This window comes from Phalacrocorax carbo, chromosome 1 (assembly GCF_963921805.1).
Source record: "Phalacrocorax carbo chromosome 1, bPhaCar2.1, whole genome shotgun sequence".
In the NCBI taxonomy this organism is placed as follows: domain Eukaryota; kingdom Metazoa; phylum Chordata; class Aves; order Suliformes; family Phalacrocoracidae; genus Phalacrocorax; species Phalacrocorax carbo.
The window spans coordinates 137911742-137930538 of record NC_087513.1 but is presented as its reverse complement, the minus strand read 5'-3'; positions in this window follow the sequence as shown (position 1 = coordinate 137930538).

The following is an 18797-nucleotide window of genomic DNA, read 5'->3' as shown; positions in this document are numbered from 1 at the left end:
ACCACAGATAAACCTGTAACTTCGTTTTTGTTGATTCTGAGCCTGACTGGTTTTCAAACCCTCCTCACACTACTGTTTGTTTTTGTTTTTTTTTTAAATGAGAACTCACATTTCCCCAAATTTAGAATAGCCTAGACATTTATTTGAGTTGCCAGGGAACTGCACACCTGTGTACCATGTGTGTCTGTGTGTTCACATTAAGACACTCCATGCTGTTTACTGTCCTTGAGTTTCGCATATTTGAACATCTGTATTTTTACAATGAACTGAAGCAATTCCCCAAAACATGGCATAATATAATGCAATGCAACATATGATTTTGTTTTCTTTCCATCATGACAAAATACCCACATTCCAGGCTGCAGAACCCAAAGGCAACAAGACAGTCCCTCCACCCAAAGCAACATTTCCTGAAAAGCAGTTTGCCTGTTGGTTAAAAGCTTTGTTAAGCTGACCTGTTGCACTATCATATGTTGTAGATTTGATAACACTTATGTGTAATTTTAGAAGCATCTACTGATTTTAGGGTATTGTGCTTTTCCTCTTCACTCAATAGTGTAAAAATGTGCTAGCAAAGTGTTGCTTTTTACATTGCTGTAATGGAACTCCTTTTTTTATCACTAAGCTACTATGTTGAGGCAAGGTGCTAAAGCCCTGTGAAAAATGGCTGCAATAGCTTAAAAACAATCTGACATCCAAACTTGTAGTGGCAGTTTCTAGTGAATAGATAAGATTTCTCTTCATCTTTGCCTCCAAGGGCTCAGAAATATTTATCTTTGGACCTGCTAGCCTTAACATTAAAATTTGGACAAAGGAACTGGAAAGGTTTTTAATTGCTGCGACTTAGATCATTGCATTTTCTAAGCTTTCTACTCCAAACAACAATCTATCCTCTCCTTGAAATTACTTCAGCACAGCTGTGTTATATGCACATAAATTTTCCCTGGCTGGATCTCTGTAAAAGCATTTTCAGTAATAATAGACTCTTCCCTATTTAAAGGACTGATTTAAGACACAGTTAATTTCAGATTTTTGCCTCCACTTCCTTGCTTGCCTCTAGTAACGAAATTGTTTCCAAACAAAGTAGCCCGCAGTCTCAAAGGCATTAGTAAAAAAAAAAAAGTAGTTATCTATGCTTTCTAAGACTTGATGAGAGTAAAGTCAAATTCTCTATGGTGGTTATTTTTCAGACCCAGAGGTTATTGATCCACAACAACCCAAGCCTCTGGAACAGTGTGTGTTCACGGCTTCACTGCAGAACTACAAACCAGTCATCCTCAATCGAGGGGTTTTTTGCCTCAAACCCTAAGAAGTCCCAAATCTGTGTTTTTTGTATGAAGCCAGCACTTGCCACAGATTCAAAAATCAGCCGAATAGCAGCACCTCTCCTGTTTTGCAGAATTTCCACGCTGGTCTATCTCAGCTCAGCTGCAGACCTGTTAGTTAATCCAGCAATAAATAAACGCAGTAATAAGCCGAGATGTTTTTTAGTGTTTCTGAACCAGTACATTGAGATCTGTCTCTATGAAGTCTGTGATCTTACGCACATCACTGCAGACTGATCAAAGGAAAACATTTTGGCCTGTAGGTTTTAAAGTACTGCAAAATGTTTAAAACTGAGATTTAAATCTTAGCACTTTGCAGAGTGTTACAGAAGGTGGTAACATTTTGAGTCCCTTCACATTACAATTTACAAAGCTTTTCAGAAATGGGAATTTAACGCCAGCCATAATTTTGGTGTTTCCTTCTATTTCATATAAGCAGCAGAGCGGTTCTGTACCTGGACAAGGGTTGGTTTGAAAAGCTTCCATTTGTTTGCAAAGATGGTTCTTTTACTCACACCCCTCTGACATGAAGCCTCTGGTTATTTGGCTTTCTGTGATTTCTGGAAAGTACACGCACTGTTATGTTTTTCCCTCTCTTTGACATAGTCTTTATGTTTACTTGGCTTTTAGTTTCTTCTGAAGCAGACTGCTGGGAGGTTTTATTCCCTAATACAAGGGAATATTCCGTAATGCAAGACCTGGTGTCCCCCAGGTATTTTTAGATTCGCTTAATCAACTGAATACTTGGCTTTTTATAAGGAAACAAACACAAACATTTTTTCAGACCACAACTTTATCATCTTTTCGATCCTAGAAGTAAAATATTATCTTTTTTTCTAGTGCATAGGTAGAGGTCTCCACGGTTGTACCATCCTGGGTCATTTCAGAGGACCTAAGACAGCAGAAGGAGAAGCTCAAAAACAGCAGTAAGATGGCATGCTGAGAGGCACACATAGTATCTCTGTTTCACACACAGCCCCCAGTACCTGGGTATTTATATATAAACATGTATCTACATATACATGTATCTGTATGTCTCTCTCTGTGTGTATAGATGCACATTTGCATGTAGTCTGCTTAAATGTTCTGGGGACAATTTTAGTACAGGAGGATCCAATTGTGAGGTATCAATCTCCCAGCGCATTAGCTACACCAGCGCATATTATTAGCTGAAGGTATGTGGTCATTTGCAGTGAAACTGCTGGCATTTAGCTGTCTCACTCCCAAGCCACCGAGGAATAGAAATGCTGTGACAATTCTTTTTTGATCCGAAGAATGGCGACAGGCTTCATGTCACCCGTCACCAGTGACATCTGCTGATCACTCAGAAGCACAATAACAGAAGGGAGACATGCAACTAAACATTCTGTGCAATTGCCATCCCCATCCCCATCATCGCAAGCAAATCTGTGCTTTCGTCTCTATTTAATTCCTCTTTGCTCTCATGCAAATTTATTCCAGAAGCAGCTCCAATGTATTTTCCACAAAATGACACTGTAAGACTGCCAGATTTCTTCCTGCTGTCACAGTGCCTGATATAGATCTCTAGCCCTGCCATTAACACGAGCTCCAGAGAGGAGGTCAGCATTGTAGAGAGCCATTTGTTTATGATTACAATTATGGCTTTACCAGGATTTCCTATAAACCTCTGTTTTGGGGGAGGGCAACTCAATAGGAAATCTAAACAAGTACATGAGCTGTTTTTAGACCCTTTTCTGAGCTGAATTCACATATTTTTGACCAAATCTTTCACTATGGCTAAGGAGCACGTAACGTAGCTCGGAATATAGATGTGCCAAGTTTTACACAGTCGGATTTTGCATAAAAAGTGTTGGACCTCACTTCCTACACAAACAGCATGGGGGAGGAGCAGTTGGGGGTAATACGATGTGCCATGGCTGGCTGCTTTGTGCTGGCCATTTGATGCAGAGTCATTTGCCCCGCAGCATAGGATTGGGCTCCATTATTATGAATGGTTTTGAAATGCTTATATGCCCCAGGAGACCAGAATGGAGCGTTTTAGTCAATAATGCATGCCTCAGCCCTGTCTGCACTTGGAAACAGCCCCATTTCAGCAACCGGCTTAGCTGACCTGAAAGGAGGAGGACATAAGGAGTTTCATTATACAAATGTATACAAGCAGAGGGGCTATATTTATATATGTATGTGTAAATGTTGTTTATATATATCTATCACTTTGCTCTGTACTTTTCATTGAAACTGTGCAGGGGGCGGGGGGCAGGGGGGTCCACATCGCTGAAAGCAAGCCTGTACTGTCTTTTGTATTGCCACTGAGCAGGTCTTCTCTGTCATTACAAAGCAGGTAGAACCTTCATCAGACATTTACTTAATTAGGGGCAACTGTCATGTGGAACAGGGGTTAACTCTGATCAGCGGCGGTAGGAATAGCCACTGGAATTTTTATCAGCATTTAAAGATAAACTATTGCCAGCACCAGCCTAGACCTTTAACTACAGATGGCTGGAGTGGTGGGACTTTTAACCCTAAATCATGGCTGTGCATAGGCCATTTGAAAGCAAATGGAAGAGTGTTTGAACTTCTCTTCAAATAAGTACATAACTTGAATCAAAATTTTAAAAGAAAATTGTTTATTTTGTCTTCATTTGCATTTCCATCACATCACACTTGCACCATGGCTTAAAACACAGGCTTGCATTAAGGCAAGCGTCATCGCTTACAATTTCCTGAAATGGACTAATTATTTCCCAAAGTGTGTTTAATTATTTAAACACACAGTAGTTCTTCTTTCTATTGAATTCATCCACTGCCTCACAGAAATTTAGGAGCACAAATCCTGCAAATTAGCTGCCCTCAACGCCTGCCCTCTTTTCCCTCCAGACTGTTGATGGATGAACTCCAGCACTGATGACTCAACTCTGTTGCACCAACACTTCCTGCTGAGGTCATGACGATATCACAGAAGATGACCTTGTCGTTTTTTCCTATTGCATACATGGTCCATACTCTTACTTTCCATCACACCGCAGCAAGTCAATATGACATCATTTAAGCATTTCCTTATCAGACAGCATGTCAACAGTTTAAAGGAAGCATTTCTCTCCACTTGCCTATCCACTATCTGAACCAAATTGTGGTAGGCTGGTGGTGGATCATGCATATCTACAGAAGCAAGTAATTGAAATGATCCATGGGTCAATATCCAGACATCTGTAATTTGAAATTGCAGTGGCTTGTGCTGCACATATTTTATAGATAAGCTCTTTTTTTTCCACCTTTGCATGATAAGATTATCATCAAGATGCAGCAGCAGTGTCGACATAGTTAAGAATATCCCTGGAGCTTTTTATTTCAGATTGAAAGTAGCTTTTGAAGTTTATTAATATCTCAAGTGGAAGATAGAAAGACCGCATTTTGAAGATAACACAATGTCAGTGCTAATGTTAAGCCCCATTCTTGTCTAGTGCTATACCACTAAGTCAGACAGTCTGTGAACGTCTGTGTGCAGGAGGGTGTTAGGAGAAATGTGAGAGAATACTCTCTCATAAAACCCTAAGTACGGAGTGAACAAAAAAGGGAGCTGTAAGTTTAGATGGGTGAATGTAACAGCTGAACTCCCATCAAGGCAGCTCTCTCTTCCTAAATACAGAAATTCTTCTGCTTCTGCAGTTATGAGAAATAACAAAAGAACTCTTTACCTCTATTAGTTTTTTTTATAATTCCACTGGGGAGCAACAACTCTGTAAATAATATCCATACAAGAAGAAAAATTTACGTCTTTTTTTTTCCTGACTACATTGTCTCATTTAGGAGAAGGGAGCCAAAAGGGGTTCAGTCGTCTATGTATGTTACACATATTTGCAAGTATGTGCATGCATTTGCTTTATACTTTTGGAGAATTCCAGAAAAGTGTAAATTTTGGCCATAAGCCTGCAAGCAAATCCTAGCATTTTCCCTGTCCAAACTGCTGTCACTGAAGTTCTTGCAGACATGCTCTAACCTAATTTTAAATTAAGTCTTTTAGGTTTTTTTTAGTAAGACAGAGATGACTTTTTAGTTGCTCAACTATTCACCCAGTTTCACAGAGGGATTTGCAGCTCACGATATATCTCACAGAACAGGTCTAATAGCATTTGCCCAGCTTACTGGGAAAGGACAACTGTAGAAAGAAAATCATTAGATGTGTTTCCCAGGCATTAAGCCATGGCTTGGTACTCTGTCTGTGGCTTACAAATTACATAAAGACAACCAGAAAAATCCATCTTGTTTGCAATTCTTTTTGACAAACACACCTGTTCATGTTGCATTTGGGAAATTACCGGCAATCCCTTCCACACTGTCCTACAGTTCTCCCCCATCATACTTTCATTGGTGGCCCTTCTCTGATCCCAAGGGAAAAAACAGCAAAGAAAAAGCACAACTCACTGTTTTCATGACAACCACTCTGCCTTTCCTTCCCCTTTCCCAGAGAACAGACATGAACCTGGAGACATACTCATTGGTCTGGTTATATGGAGGTAAAGAAGCTGCTCATAAAGCTGTGCCCACCATTGCAGTGAACTGTGTGCTGTAAAGGCAACATCACAGAATCATAGAATCATTGAATTGGTTAGGTTGGAAAAGACCTTTAAGATCATCGAGTCCCACCGTTAATCATGAAATCATGAAAGTGTCCCTGCTTCTTCCAGTCACTGAGGCTAGCAAAGAATGCCTCAGCATCTGGGGACAGCTGAAAAGGATGGATGCAATCATAATGTTTGCATGGAAGGGATGTTTCTAACCATGGGGAGCTACAGTCTCTGTACACCCACACCTCCCCGTTTCTAACCTTTTCTACTCCGTTTATAAACTAATTCTGTTTTCTTGCTTGCAGTAGCGTAAGAACTTGGATGCCAAGGGAGCACTTCCCTGCAGGAGACTCACAGCCAGGTATAACCCATTTTGTGCCTCCTAAGCTCTTCTCCAGATTCTCTAAGGGACTCTGAATTTGTGGCATTTTGTTGTGATTTAGTTGTTACATCATCAATTATTTCCCATTGTGTATCTGTGATTTAATTTCATCCTCCTAAATAGAACATTGGGGACTTTTCCTCATCAAATTCCACTGCAATGATTTGGGCCATCTCTCTTATCTTCCAAACACAGTTTGAATTCCAGTCTTTCCTCTAAGCTTATAATTTACCCTAACAAGTTTCCACATTTTAAGTAAGTGAGCTCTGTTCCATCAGGCATGTTATTAATGAATTTCTATTCAAAAGAACATAGTCCAGAGCAAACCCTGGCAAGACCTCATTTGAAGCATCATTCCATATTTGCAGTGAAATGTTGATAACCCTGCAGTAAGGTTTTTCCAGCCTAGGCTATGTCTTCAACATCCAATTTCATGAAATCACTTACAAAAAATTTCAAGCTGCATAGTACCAATAGTCTTACTGAAGATATGTACCAAATAGACCTATCAACAAATTAAACCAGATTCAACTGACGTGGTCAGAATAGTGTCCTGAATATGTTAAAAATCAGCTCTGCGTGGAGACATTCACTTGCCCTGCCAAAACCAGTAATCTTGACCTTTCTTCAGTTCCCTGTCTCATTCATAACACGCTATCTATACTTGCAACAAATAGGGCACTGGCCCAAAAGCCAAAAGTGCCCTCCAAGTCCTCCCTGCTTGTGTTCTGATCTCTCAGTCTCTTCCTTTCTCTCGCTGTTCCTCACACCTCTGCCTTCATGATAGGTTACCTGGGTATCCTTACCTGATTTCAGCACGGAAGTTGTCTGTAAAAGCAACAAGCAGGATGACACCACAAGGCTTCGTTGTACTTATCAGGGCTGAAGGGAAGCACTTTTACTTTTTTCTAATTCATTCAGTTTTAGTTGTTGCCAAAGTCTGGATCTTACACGGAATGGATCATTAATCCATCTAATACTGCACTGGGATTCTGTTGTTTCCCAGCTGTCTTTAGCTATGCCCATTCCTCCACTCTGTTCTTGCAAATAAATGAACCACACTGAGCAACACAAGAACAGGCAGTGCAAGCCCTTTATCAGTATATTGAGATGAGAACATACTCAAAGATGAAACTAAATAAAGTACTGTCAAGTACAATGGAAATTGTTTATGCTAGACCCAAAAGAATATGAAACTTTGTGGACAGTGTGGCAGAAAAAGACCTAACTTGGTTTACCACAGGGCAACGTGCAAATTACAGTACTGGTTCATATGAAACCCTACTTATAAATGATGTTTGCTTAGTAAGAATGACAAATAGAGACTCCACACACATGCACACAAATGCATACACGTACAGGTCTTCTAATGTCATTCTGAAGACTGAAAAATCAACAGTTAAAAAAGAAGATAAATACACAGAAAGAAGTTAGCCCAAATATATACATAATGTATTTGCTATACTCTGAGGAAAAAAAAAAACTTCCCAAATCAGTTTTGAAAGACAAGCCTAAACAATATGAAAGCCTCCAGCAAAGGGGCATTCATCCAAAATCAATCAAATCAAAACAAACTGGGTTAAAAAAAGTAAGTTAAGAGTTTGTCTATTCCAAGATCATCTTATTGTGTGGTTCCTTAAAGAAAACTCCTCATTAAATCCATCAAAAGAACACTCAGGATTTCATTGTGTTTCCCTGTCTCCGTATATTTCCTTGTTACAACGTAAATTCCTTCTCACAACAAAATCTCCAAGGTACAAAGCAACCTCACAACTCAATTTCCAGATGAGTCAGTTCAGACAGAAACAGTCTAAGTTAAAAACAAACAATCCAACACAGGAAAAAAAAAAAAAAAAAAGGTGTTAGGACTCAAAACTCTCCTGCTGCTGAAAGAGAATTTTTATTTTCCAAAGCAATAAACAGTCTCAGCTCAAAGAAACTATTAATTCATAGAGCTACTTAGTGCTCTCCAGTGTCAGAAGATTAATCAGTCTCTCTGCACACTTATTCTGAAGCCAGTCCTCCAAGTTTGAATATCTTCCAAAAACAGTTCCATACTTGAGCTGTACTCGCAATAAACATTTCCCCTTCCACCACGCACTTTCAACAGATTACTAGGAAATAGTCACTGATGTCATTCCAGCAGCTTTACCACAGTGGAGACCAAATGGATCTCGTACAAACTCGCCAGCTCACTGGTGTGAAGCCCTAGGTAATTCAGAAGCAGGGTAATGATCCCTGTATAGTGTGTGAGGTTAGTGGTAAACTGCTGTGGCTCAAATTCCTGCACAGAATAAGCACAGACACATTGCTGCCAGGCCGGCAAAGCCTTTATCTACTCAGCACGTAAGAGCTGATCAGGGTGGTGTTGCCCATGCAGAATAAAAACCAGCTCATGACTTAGAAAATATGTCATGTTTCCTAAGACTTTTTAGCTGCTCCTGTATGTCAATGGATAAATGGTAAATATTTTAAACTACCTTTCTTTTTGTTTCCTACAGTAAATATTTCTGGGTACCAATAGAACTCCACCCGAGCCATATCCTCAGGCAGGACAGTTTTGCACACGCCCTGTGAGACTAAACTAAGCTAAAATTGCTGTCTACTATAGTTAATATCAATATACCCTTTCTAATATATGTAATAGACACACACACACAAAAGGACCTTCAACAGTTAAAGTCTAAGCAGCCTAGCTAGCCAGCTGGCAAATTGCTAATGATTCTGCCCATTTGCAAACATCTTTATGCTTTGATGAGGTGATGCGAAATGGTAGCCAGTATGTGTTTGTCAGGAGCAGCCATATCAGATTAAATTAATTGATTTCCTTATCACCAAAAATAGATTTGTGTCCTCTTCCTCTTCTCACAGTAATTCATCCCCACTCATTTAGTAGCGTGATGGAAACTAAATGAATACTTAGGTGAATTTGCAGTGGAATTAGAAAGCAAGGGAAATACTTTTCCTATTGAAATCTTTACACCAGAAGCCAGGCTTAAGGGATTGGACCCTTAAAGGATGGCAAGGGATTTAATGGTTCAGAGTGGACAGGCTCTTCTTTGCTAACCACACAGCATGTTGTTATATCGTAATACACAAAGGCTTTTCCTACGACAGTGTGTGCAGTGACCACAGCTCTGCACAGCTGGGATAATCACAGGAAACTCACCAGCAAGTGTCAGTCCATGTTTCCTCCATCATATTCCGCACAGAATTATCCAGCTCTGACACAGCATGGGAACATGGACTCCGTGGCTCAGGAGGAAGCTTCTCCAAATCAGGTGATTCTCTGATTATTTCAAAAAACACTTCAAGCAGTAGTCAAAACATTTCAAGGAATTCCATCATGATATTTCACGTAATACTCCTTTTCCCTTGAGTAATTCTGAATATTTGTATACCAAAATAACATTCAGTGAGAAATACTCCAGCGAGCAAATAATTAAAAATCTTGAACATGAATACTCACAATAAATGTGTTGCAAAGTAAATAAACGTACTTATCCTTGTTAGGATATAAGTATCCTTCAGGAATGCTTCAATACTGAGAAATTTTCAGCCTTGGGAAAATGAAAATGGGCCTATTCTCCTAAACCATTTCCTATAATTGCATGTAGGCCCATCATGGAATAAAGCATCCTCAGGTCTGGATATCAAAGTCCAGATCCACATCTTGATTTTAATCTTCTCTCACCAAAAACTAAATTTTGGGGTGATATTTAAAGAAAAGATATGGTTCCTTTTTTTCCTCTATACTGACAGAATTATTAAAAGAAAGTGTGTTGTATAAAAAAGGAATTTAATTGAGCTATATTATAAGTACCTCTAAAATATCTATATCTAAAATACCTACCTGTCTGATTTGTCTTGGTAAATCTACCTATTTATTGTTACAGATCTCTGACACACTGCCAGTTCCTGAGGGTGAGTCCAACACTGCACAGACAGGAATAAACAAGAAGAAACATATTGTAAGACAACACATGACAACTAAACACATGACATGAAAAAGGAAATTGAATTTTCATACTGTCAAAATCAGCTCCCATCTGCACTCAGAGAATACATCCATATGATAGGGAAAACTCTCCCCAAGTCCCTTCATCATCCTGCAGCAAAATACAGCAACAACATTGGAGATACTCACCTGTTCAGTTAGTTACATCCTAACTGAAGGAAACGCTCCCTTGCCTAATTTTGAAAGAATTTTAATGGTAACCGTTAACAACCCCCTGCAAAACTATGGCCATTTATGAACAGGTTGTGCATTTCATACACCATATTCATGTCCAATATAACATTTTTGAAAATCCATAACTATTTCTAAGATAATACATGCTAATTAAACAAAACAACAGAGGAAGTTATAATACGTAGATTTCCTTCATCATTTTTAAGTATTTTTCTTAGCTAGCCTTGAAGACAGTGTTGATAAGCCTTCCTGAACTCCCTTTAATCCCATATGCATACTTATTTTTCACTATCCATAAAATGCGCATGCACATGTTCACACATATTTGGTCCTTAGCTCAGAAATGAAAGGCAGCACATTCTTCAGGTTGCAATAAATCCTCCAGCCTGTACAACTGGCAGAGCCGACATGCATGAATGCATAGGATTTCCACTTCCTCTAAAACCCTGGGAAAACTCTCATAGCAGCACAGCTAAAGAAAATGAGGCCATGGTTCCATGGCACAGCAAATTCAGTTTAAGGGTTTGCACGCACATGACACCAAGTGCTGAACTGGAGCAAACTCTGCTAGACAGGAGTGCAGACCCATGCAGGTTGGAGGTCACCTGGTCCAAGCCCCCACTCCAAGCAGAGCCAGTTAGGACAGCCGGCCCTCAGCTTGGTCAGCCCTCAGTGGACTCACTCCAGTTTGTCAGTGTCCTTCATGTACCAGCGAGCCCAAACCAGGACACAATTCTCCAGGTGCAGTTTCACAAGTGCTGAATAGAGGGGAAAAATCACGTGATCTGCTGGCTCACCTCCTTCAGCCCGAGGCGGGGTTGGCCACCTTTGCTGTAGTCACACTGCTGACTCATGTGCAAGTTGTCATCCACCAGGACCACTGGGTCTTTTTTTGCAAAGCTGACTTCCAGCTGGTCAGTCCCCAGCCAGTACTGGTGCATGGGATTACTCCACCCCAGATGCACAATTTTCCACTTGGTTTTCTGAATTTCATCCTGTTCCTCTCAGACCATTTCTCCAGCCTGCCAAGATCTCTCTGAGTGGCATCACCCACCCTGCAGTGTACCAACTGCTACCCCCAGTTTGGAATCATCTGCAAACCAGTTCCCATCATTTCATGCACTAACGAAGACATTAAACAGTAGTGGTGCCAGCATCGACACCTGTGAGACACCATTAGGAACCCACAGCCAGTGGGACTTCCTATCACTATCTCTATCCTTTTAGCCTGATGGTGTAACCAATCTTCCACCCACCTTCTTGGCCACTTAGCCAGTTCATCTTTCACCACTTTGTCTAGAAGGATGCTACGGTAGACGATGTCCTAGGCTTTGCTAAATTCAAAGTTCATATTCGTTCAGTTCGTTCAGGGTTGGTTTTTTTTTTTAAATAGATTTTTCCTGGCAGATTAATTACGGATCAGATGTCTTTTGCCTTCCCTGAGTCAGAATAAAGGCTAACTGTGGCATAAACACCATGCTGCTTGTATTGGATAATTTAGCAAAAATATGATGGTGTGCTCATACCTCATCCAGATTAATTTATATTTGCTGTCTAGGCTGACAGTGCACAGATCCAGGATTAATGTACATGGAGCTGTGTTCTAAATTAAACAAGCTTGTTCTCCACAGCTCTGCAGACTCCTAACTCTCCAAGAAGCAACCTCATGTATTATTGTGAATAAACATGGGAGGCAACAGTTCAGACAGAGAAAAATGTTTGACCATGAAAATGTAAAATTTATTTACCCATCTTTTTCTTTTTAATAAGATGGTTTTAATATTTTAATGAGAGAACAAATAGGATGTGATTTGACAATTTGTGTAATTAAAAGGTGATAAGTGGGCCACCGCAAAAATAAAACTTTCAGGTAAAATAGCAGTGTTAGAAAGTGTTTTCATTCAATCATGCATCAAAAAGGAGTCATAACTTTTTGTACAGAAGCAAGAAAGGCAAGCCCATAATAATGAGAAGTGAAGAACCATAAGCTTTCATATTATATATAAGTGCCTTAGCCATCAAGCTATCAGCTATTTCAGTTGCCTTGGTTATGATCAGCTATCCATCCTGCAAAAACGAAACGAACATTTTCACAAAGACCAATATATTTCCAGGAAACGGTGGATTTTCTTCCAATTGCATTACTGGGCAGAACATCATTCACAACTGATGATATTTTGTTCTTCAGTGATTATTTAAACATAAAGCCCTGGGAACCACGATATACTGGAAACATCTCTTCTTCTGTATGCTACAGCCATAGCATTCTGCATGCCATGGGATCCCAGACTTTATAGCAACTGGGTTAAACCTAACATATCAAATTTGTCTCTAATGTAACACAGCCTCCTTTAACAGGCTTCTGTTCTGTGAAATTGAATGGATCTGAGGTCAGAATTCCTATATAAGGCTGCTTATTTGTTTAAAGATTTTTTTCGCTCCCCTGATAAACAGGGGAAGAGTTTGCAGCGTAATTTAGATGCTGCTTTATTGACAGCAACACATAAAATCCTTTCTTAATGCCAACTTCACCCACAGTGCTTTGTGTGACGTGACTTGACACATTGGCAGATTCTTTGGGATCTCATTTTTTCTTTAGTTTTTCCTTTACTCTGGCATGTCTAAATCTGTTTCAGTAGGTTTACTCATTCATTGATTTTTTTTCATTTGCAATAGAGCACATTACTAATCTTTTTTTACTTGTTTGGGTTTTTTTTGTTCTTTGGGCTTCATGGACACTATTTTTATTCAGCTTTACAAGAAATTTTACTTTGTGTTTTGGGCTTAAAAATGAAGAGGGAGAGACAGAGATAAAATTTCTCATCTCTTTTTCAGTTGGCATGCCCAAGAAACTAAAGCTTCCCAGAGTACCAGTAGCACTAACATCATAAAAGGATTTCATTTTTTACTAATAATTTATCATATTCTGCCTTAAGAGAGTTCAAACATTCACTAAACCACCATTCAGTGAGCTAGTTCCCAAAGCTTCTGGGCAGATAAAAATGTTTATCATAATTATATGACTATAATGTGTAAAAAGGCTACATAAAGTTGCACAAAATGTTAAATGTATTAACATCTTTACACTAAGACATTAACATCTGTATGTTCGCATGTTGACATATTGTTTTTGTCAAAGACACAAAGTTTGTTAAGTCTCAGACTTTAGCCTCCAGCAGGGTCTTGTGGACCTTCTTTAAGTACCACTCAAAAAAATGGTACCAAAAAAACATTGTTTCTAGAACTGGGCTGGATAGTTCATTACAGAGTAAGAGTAATGACAACATATCTCTATTTGCATTTTCATACGCATTTTCCTAACGTACACATTCGAATGGTTTGCTTTGATCTGTTTTTCTATCTTTCTAACAGATGTGTATACCACTGCACACTCTCTCTTTAGGTAGGTGAGGAAGTGCTTTGGAAGTGCTGCTGCTGAGGAGAACCATGCTACAAATCCCACGGCTTGCAAGTCAGAATTTTATCATAACGAAAACCGCCGTGCTCGACCCTCTGTGCACGCTCTCCCTTCCTCTTCCAGCCTGTCTGGGGCTTTTTTTGGCAGCAGGCCTGCAGACAGAGCTGGCTCTCTGGCGGGGATGACCTCATCCGCACACCACACAGCTGCAGAGGCAAGCTGTGCTCCCTGCGCTCCAAACAACAGATTTCTGGGGAATTTATTTGTTCACACATGAACAGTAAATCAGCGTTCAACACTCCTAAGTTGCAGAGGGTTTTTGCTTTGTGGGAAATGCCTAAGTATGAGGTTTGTATTTCACTGTTAGGAATGAGAAATAAAATGCATAATCCATCTCACAAAGATACGTTAGAAACAGCTTACAGAAACCTAGAAAATCCTGGAATATAAACAGCCCTGCCTGGAGAGTTAGATACTCCTCACAGCAGATCATGTGCCAGACCTACACATTACAGTTAAAGGGCCAAATTTCAGTTCACATAAATAAATGATTTAACTAAAATTACTAAATAAGCCATTATATATTAAAAGCCTTCTGAGGCTTGCTATTTGCTCTTTCTGCCTGCTACTATAAGCCTATCACTAAATCACGTACAGGAGACAACCATGCCTGCTTTCTGACGTGTCCCCAAGGGTGTCACCAGCCCCCCCGGGGCTCCCCGCACCCTGCCCAGGACCCCGGACCCCACATCAGCCCCCCGGGGCCGCCAGCCCCTGCCCCAGCGCCGCCGCGGCAGGGCCGGCCTCCAGCTCCCCACAGCCCCGCCCTGCCCGGCCACGGGCCCCGCCGAGCCGGGCCCACCCGCGGGCCCGCGGCCTGGCCCGGCCCCGGCCCGGCCCCGGCCCCAGGGAGGTGCCCGATGGCGGGGCCGGGGCTGCCCCGGCGCCCCCCGGCTGCCCCGCGCCTGGCTGGGCTGGGACGGGCCCGGGCTGCCAGGCCCTGCCCTGGCCCGCCATGGGGAGAGCCCAACCCTCCTGCAAGGTGTCTTGCTCGTTTTGTGATACAGGCACATTGGGGCAGGTTCATGCTACAGTCTGAAGGTGTGACTGAAGGTTGTGCGCAGGGATGTGAAGTGACAGCGAATTAGAGAGTACAGCTATGGGCGGGTGTCCGCTGCCCAAATTCTTCCTAGGATTAAAGGCAGCAGTGTGTTCCAGAGGCTGTGTAGTTCTCCCAGACAGCTTAGAGATTGGTCACCCAGGCCTCCACAGTGGCTACCAGTGCTTTGGGCTTTGAGATGGGTGACAGAGCTGACCACGGGAATGGGGCACATCCTGAGTACCCCTAATGGGAGACCCCACGGACCCACATGTCAGCCCTTCTGGTCTGATGTCACCACTTCAGTGTACCTGTGCAGCACAAGCCAGCTTCTAAAAGCACTTTTTCTGAAGAAATCTCCAAACACGACAGGACTGACACAGCTGTTTCTTGGTTCTCGGCAAAGGACACACGTCTGAGAGTAAAAGGCTGGCTTATGTTGATGTGAAAAAACACAATTTCCCATTCAGGGAACGGCCCGTGTCAGAATTGCAGTGTACAAGAGTAAACAAACTACAGTCATCCCTCTATCCGGAGCTGGCCCATCCTCCTACTGTTTGTTAGCCCTTACACGGTGATTTATCGACTGCTCTTCTACATTTGTGATTTAAATTTGTTCTCACTGGAGTGTGAGGTTTGGGATCTAGACTGCCACTTCAAGTCTCTGTTAGTGGTGAAATTCCAGTGAGATGAAAATAAGCATTTTCCTACTGAAATCAGTGAACTGCCACTGCTGTACAGTGAGAAGGTCTTGGGCTTTTCACATCATGAAGCTGCAATGAATAACCTTTTGTGGACTTTAATGCGTATATGAAGAACCCCCTTCCTGCATTTTTTCATCATCTCCCCTCTGGTCTAAAACAATTATCTGTCAGCCGAGGCTGTTCTGCTTAGGTGCAACACACTGTTCAACCTATGCATCCTACCAACAGGTGAGATGGAGAGTGAAATAATGCCTGAGGCAGACGGTGACAGGTATGTCCCCGTCACACTGCAGATTCGCTGATGGCTCCGACCCCTGCACCGCTTAAATGGCTTTTGATTGCAAAATTGCTCTGCTGTGTGGCACAGCCATGCAGGGGACCTGCAGCAGAACTGCGCTCGCTATGACAAGCCATTTAGCCACAATATTTATACCTGCTGCATAGAAACAGAGAGCCAGGCTCCCAGAACCTCCAAACTCTGCCACCAGCTGAAGCAGCTGGGAATGCTGCCCCCCATCCCTGTAACAGCCCCACATTTTGCAATGAAAAGGAGAAGGAAAGTGGTCCTTGAGCCACAAAAAAAGCTTCCTGTGTTTCAAACACTGGAAAGGGACCCCTGATATTTTGGACGCACCATCCCAGCCTTGTTGATATAACGAAACACGTGGGGAAATTTGCCAAGAAACAGCACAGTTCACAGCAGGCAGTATCTGAAACCTGAAGCCTCCGGAAGGTAGAGAAAAACCTAAACAAACTGATGGAAGTAAGTTTCTCCCACAGAGTTTTCTCTGACTCTCTCACTTGATGTAAGGTACAGAGGAAAGGAACCTCAGTGTGATGGAGGCAAGACAGACAACTGGCAATCATGAAAATTGTGAAAATCAATGTTTAAGAAGTGTGGGATAGCTGGGGAAGTGACACAGTGCAAAGGGAAAGATCTGCAAAGCAGAGTAGAGACGCAGACCTACAAATATCATGGATATTTTTAGTTGATGGCAAGTCTGAAAAATCCACTGGGGGAAGAGAAGGGAATGAGGACAGAAAATGCAGTTGTCACTGAACTGAAAATCCTGTCAGTGTTGCACACATCATTTCAATTTTAAGCTTTTTTTTTTTTTTAACAAAAGCAGAGTTCTAGGCAGGAAATCCATTTGAAATAAAAAATTGAAGTTTCATTTTGAAAGTCAAGGCAAAATATTCAGATTATTTTGGCATGTGTTGAATTTTTTTCAGCATGAAATTCAACAAAGTCTTGCAAGTCCATAGACTATTTTCATGCCACTGAATCTGCATCTTTCCATGGAAAACATTTCAGTTTTAAATATTTATCCAAACCTCATCAGTAAGAGAGATGTTTTGTCACAACAGGAATTACAGTAGAAAATGTTTAGTATTCTTAGCATTCACCCTTCACAGCATATTTTGCATAATACGTATTTTTCTTCAGCTGTATACCACTAGAGTACCATGTGTCTTCACCATAATCTAACAATTTCAAAATAAAGATTACTTGCTGGATCTAACACAGCATTATATTATTTTTTAACATTCTAGATAAATCAATAGAGAGGACTTAAAATATTGTGTAGAAAGCATTTTTAAATAAAAGGTTAGTTTCCCTCTGGAGATGCATGGAACTCCAACAGCATCCCAATAGCAACATGGCATTTTTAAACAAAGGCAAATATTAACTCATTTTATTTTAACCACTTACTTCCTAACTGTGCATACTGTTGCAGCAATTAATAAATATGTTGTATATTTGATAATATCTAAAGCAGTGATGTGAATACAGCTAAATTTCACTGAAATGGTAATGGATTTTTCCAGCTCTCTTGCTCTAAATAAATTCTCTTTCTCACAGGAGAGAAACCCAGGGATGCAATGCAGCCAGCACAGCCCAGTGAGAGGCCTTTGGTCTCATTGCTCACAAGAACTGCAGGCAAGCGAAAGCTCTCACACTCAGCCATCAAAAAATAACATCCCAATGTGCCCTGGGATTACCTAGAAGCCTAACAAGGTGTTTGGCACAGAAGAATCACAACCTGTCCTTTGATGCTCTGAAAGAGGGTCCTGTGGCTTTGGAGCACAGGTCATGGGCTGCCTTGGACCTACATCAAGGCAAGCAGCAGCAGAAGGTCCAGCCTTACACAGACACCCACCAAATTAATAGTGCATCATTGCCAATAGCACTGTGCCCTACAAAACACCTACCCGCACCTCGCTACACATGCGTAGGTCTTCCCGCCCTCACTACAAATCAAGGTGAAAGCAGACAGACAGGCAGGACAGGAGGAAGCCTGCCTCTAATGAGAAATTCTCATACTGAGGAACAGAACTCAGGGCACGCGCACACACACACACGCGCGTGCGCACACACACATGCGTACACGCATTCTTGGTTCCTCCAGCCTTTTCCCTTCCCTAGCAGAAATTTCCAGAAGTCAAGCTCCTGGGCCTGCTCAGGCCTGACCCTCCTAATTTTGAAAGGGTCCACAGCAAGTTGAATAAGGGTCTTCCCAAAAGACTTCCTGCCAAATTTAATGAACAGTCACCTTGGTCTCCCCCTGACTCCCAACCCATGAGGAAGGAAGCAAGAATCTGGCAGGTGGACATCCCTCTACGCATATGTGTGTGCACCCCCACATCCCCCATACCCCACCCCCACACACGCGTGCATATATTCATGAGGGGATTCTTTGGAATCTTTCCAAAGGAGGTTTTTCCCTCATCAAAGGAGTAGGAAAATAGTGATAGGGGGTTTTCAACCCTTAATCTCAATCATCTCTTCCTTCAGCTTGCATTTAATATGCAACCTGAAAATGTTGATTGACTGGCATTAAATAGCACCTATGCTAGGCTTCTTCATCACAGTTGTGCGCTGGCATGGACATATTGCCAGCCTTGACTACTGTAGTGATTAAAAAGCCTGAAACAGCCACCCTGCCACCACCAGTGACAAAGCAGCATCAATACTGGCAAAAACATGAAGTTTCTTCAGAAAAAAAAAAAAAAAAGAAGAAGAAAAAAAGCACAGACATAATCCTCATCTTCATCATCTCTTATTAATGATTTTAACATGCTGTTACATGGATGCTCATTGCCTGGTATTCAACTCTCTTTGCTGAGC